This window comes from Epinephelus lanceolatus, chromosome 19 (genome assembly GCF_041903045.1).
Source record: "Epinephelus lanceolatus isolate andai-2023 chromosome 19, ASM4190304v1, whole genome shotgun sequence".
NCBI classification, from domain to species: Eukaryota; Metazoa; Chordata; class Actinopteri; order Perciformes; family Serranidae; genus Epinephelus; species Epinephelus lanceolatus.
In genome coordinates, this window is record NC_135752.1 from 5,552,240 (window position 1) to 5,557,160 (window position 4,921).

Genomic DNA, 4,921 nt, shown 5'->3' on the forward strand with positions numbered 1-4,921 from the left:
CATGAACATACCCACATACTGTCAGAATAACTTTGTTTTCACTCAACCTGTGCAGCATGGGTTGATTGAATAGTTCAAGTTCAACTAAATTACTCTGACAGTATGTAGTAAATTGTCACATTTATTCTTTAGATAAGCAAAACAGATGAATTGTTGAATTTTAACTAATAAGCTGTTGAAATGTTACAAATACACTATAAACTATCTGTAGACAAACTGTCCAAATAAAGTGTTACCCACAATTCTACATAATAACTTTGGAGTCAGAACAGGCCACAAGCTTGTCATGTTGCGTCATACATCGCCAAAATGTTTGAGCGCACAGACCTGTGTGCGCAATGAGGCACGCATTTTGAGGAATTTGTGAAAATATGTTCACTAATGTGATCAATTTTTTTTTTACTTAAAAACATCTCCGGATACATTTCAAGCAGCAACCTCAAGTATCCACACAGAGGAGCGGGCCCTGGTTTGTTTACATCTGCGCGTGCTGACGTGCTGACGTTTGCTCCTAAACGTTCCATCGTCTCCATGGCGCACAAGATAAACTCATTTTTGGCATTGTTCAAAAATTGGCCCGGTCGCCATCTTTACCTCCGACAAAATATGGACAATTCAATCTCCTCAAACAATATTAACAGTGTTTTCAAATCACTACACAATTATTAACACCTTCCACACCTGTCCCGCCAAACTCAGCACATGTTGAGTGTACTCAAATAGCAGCACCCTCACCAGATTATAATAATCATATTTACACCGAGTAAACACCAAATATCACCAAAAACCTTGTTTTCCTAACATGCCGACTAATATTACATTGACCGTTACAGTTTAGTCCACAATGATATAATAATATCAGGCTAACAACAACAATAGTAGCTAATAAGAGTAATGATAACAATTTACAATAATTAAATGCAAATTTTGTACTAAAATTCTCTTTTAATGATTTAAGCAACATCAATAAAAGGCTAAATTTGACAGGACATTAAAAGATGTCTTACCGGCAAAGGAAGTGATCCACCGCCTGACTCGGGCCAGCAGGTGCTCCATCGCGGGGGGTCCGGACGCCATCTTTCAGCAGGTAGGTACAGCTGGAGTTATCTCTCAGTGTTTTCTTGAGGGTTTTGTAAGGCTCGCAGGTCAACTTGTATCAAGTCTCAGTGCAAAGGGGAGATTTCGGAGAGGCCTGCAGCTTTTATATGACCTCGGTAGAATGCCTATGGCAAGCCGTTTTAACATTTAATCACTAAGTCCGACTATCCGGAATTACCATTATAGATATCTATAACGTCATTTTGACTAGTAGTAATGTCATTGTGACTAGTATGAATTTTAATTTAAGATATCTGTAACGTCATTCTGACTAGTCAACAGACAGTTTTGAAAATGATAACTAAACCAGCTGATATAGGAGGTTCTATAGTGGTCCTGAAAACCATTGACTATGTTAATGAGGCTATGAGACAACTAAGTAACTCTGCTTTTTATCAGCCGCTGTCCAGTAACCCTGTCTTCTCAAGTAGCAACAAATATTTGCCAAATTTTCCTGATATCTATAATGACATGAGAAAGATATCATAATTGTGTAGCAGTGACAGGACTACTCATACTCTTTACTAAGTAGCTCAGTACTAAGTAAAAGTAGCAATAACAGAGTGTAAAAAAACCCCACAAGTTTCAAATTAAAGTCCAGCATTTAATATTTTACTAAAGTAAAAGTACAAAAAGGCACCATGAAAAATTACAACAAAATAAAACATATACCAGTTTAAAAACATACATCTTCCACTCACTCTAATGTCTCTCCAGCTAATGTCCATTGATGGCAGAAACACATTAGCACAACAGAAATGCTAAAAGAAAATGAAATGACTTTAAATGCATCTTCAGTGTCCATGTACGTAAAAGCACATTAACAACATTATACATCAGCATGAAGCAAATAAAAAACAATTACTGTGTGCGCCTCTAGGACCATGTGTACAATACTGTCACTCTGGAGTCGTATATTCTTCATCTGCAACCATGTTACTCTGACCCACAATGCTACTGACCTTTGACATCACCACACAACATCCCATTTCCCACAATGCCGTCAATTAGACTGTGGTCCTGTTACACTCTGCATTAAGTAATGACCTTACATAAAAGGCAATACATTTTTTACCACACATTTTTAGGTACCTTTTAGACACATTTTTAACAAACGTTTTACCTTTTTAACACCTTATTTATTAAATTTTTATCACCTTTTAATGATTTTGGGAGCTTGCATGATTATGAATTTATATCTGAAACATACAAAATAAACACTTACACACTAGACTACACTAAGCATTAATATATAAAAACACATAACCTCTTAACTGTAGTAGAGGCCCTGTTTTTAGACAGCAATTTTAATGACATTGTTTCAAGAGGTCTGTAAAATTGCATTGTAATGTAATTTAACAATGACAGTGACTAAAAAGCAATAGCTGGTCATGGATGGATTAATGAACAGGCCTACCAGGCACAGTACTGGTGGCCCAAAGGGTCAAAATTCAATTAGAATTAAAATTCAATAAAAGGATTTTACATTCATTTCTATATTGTTCTGAATCAGTGTCACCTCCTGGTCATAAGGTCTCTGATCTGACATCCAAACTATCATGTCTGTCTCTTACAGTAAACATTTTACAGATGACCACTTTCAAAAGACAGTTAGACTAAAAACAAAAAAAAACATTGATGCTGCACTTTTTTCCATTAAATTTGAGCATAAATTGTACTCAAATCCATGTATCAATACCACAACGAAAACATATTTCCTTAAATGTTATACAGAATGCTACAGTTTATCTGATCATCTTTGGAGAACAGGCTTGTTGTAAGAATAGACCTGTGTTATAATATTTGACAAATGAAAGTATGGAAACCCTTTGACATGCAGGAGGTGTGACAACGCTCTGATTGCTTGTTTCTCTGGCAGCTGAAACATTGCAGGGTTGTGCTGCTCTCTGGTGGTAACAGAAGGAAAGACAGTTTAAGGTTAAAGATTCAGTGCACTGCTTGGTAAATAAATCCCAATTTGTGGTAGATATTGGGTTGCAGTGTTTTTTCATCCTCACACTTTTAAGTAAAAAGTTTAAGTTTAAGTAGTTTTATTGTTTTATGTTTCAAGCCTGATAAACATCCACAAATCAGATCCCAAATATTAAATAAATGTGGATAAAGATACGAAGCTGGCTTCATTACTGAAAATGTCTGTTTCTCTTTTCATGAGAATTTTATCAATTAATTGTACATGTACTGACTTTAAAAAATGGAAAAACATAATAACATAAACATAATAATTCCCGTCATTCACAGCTGAAATAACTGTTATGATCCTAAAGTTGTTGTCCACTGTGATACTCGGTTGCACACACTGTCACATCTAAAAATGTACGATAGCCCTTAAATGATAGTCTTGTTGACAACAGCTATAGCAGCTGAGGTCTTTAATGCCAACCGGTCGCTGTTTTATGGACACAGAAGAAGAGGGGCGTTTAATCACAGTAAAGTGCAAACAGCATCAGGCAACACATACAGAAGAACAGAACTCATGAGATACAAGAAAAATCAACAGTAACAAAAGAAGAGCAAAATACAAGAGAACCAACCAAAAGACTCTGATGAACCCACACTCACCCAACAGAAACATGGACTGATCTCACTGCCCGATGAAGCAGTCATTTTGTTTCACAGAGCAGGACCAAAGTAACTAGCGGCACCCTCACCAGATCTGGATCTTATTCTAGGTATACAGGGAACTCTCCACCTGACGGCCTCAGAGCCCTGACTGACTTGAGTCAGTCAACAGCTCAGAAATGCACCAAAAACCCAAACCACTACCTTTTCCCACCCACATGGAACAGGTTCTGTTCTGGTTCCTGCACCTAATTGGACCCTTTTTAATTTCGTCTGAATTGGAAGCCGAAAAGTCGGTTCCTAGCTATAGCAAGTTTTTCTTGACCTGAAGTGCAAAATGGACAACATAAGTGGGTGTTTTATTCCACAGGGTAAAAAGAAAGGATGCAGTATTGCACAAATTAGTCTCCTCCGTCTTCTTATCATAAATAGTTGCTTCATGCTTGGTCTTTGGGTAAAAACAAATATCTGTAATAACAGAACAAAAGCTGGTCGGTAATCAGTGTCATCCACCATCTTGCTACTGCTGACTACTTCCTTTGTGCATTGTGTTGACACCGTCTGTTGAAGACACGTCCTTGTAACCATTACAATGGTTACAGTGGTTACTGGTGGAAACACAGACTGGTTCACTAGATAGCACCAAGGTTCCAAAAATCCTGAGCAGAGCCAGTTTAAGAACCAGAGCTAATTTGGTGGAAAAGGGGTGTAAGTGTATTAGACTACTGTTACAACTTTAAAACTGATTGTGTCGCACTGAGAGCCTATGAAGTCTTAAATACTGAAACTACAGTATATGTTTGGCTTTGTGTATACATGTAGCCTCAGTCAGACAAATGTATGAACCTGTTACTTAGAATCAGTCAGCTAGAGATTTAAATCCTGATATGATATGCTTTTTCAAGTAGTTAAAAGCTGGTTGTGTTACTGACATGACTTTCAGTGTAAAGATCAGAGTCCAATATGACTCAGAGGTTCCTGGTTTCCTTATTATATCTTCTACTAGTATCTCAGTGTTTATTTCAATGTAAAACATATCCAGAGTCCAGTGACTGATGTGACTGAGCAGCTTGTTTATTGGACTCAGGTGACCAGAGGAGATGAATGAGCAGTTGTGTGTTTTCACCATATGACTGACAGCAAGGATTATGTGTCCTTGTCCAACTTCTGTGTAAATACTGAATGTTCAGGTAATATTAATATTAGCTACTGCAACTATAGTCACAACCAAAAGAGACAAATC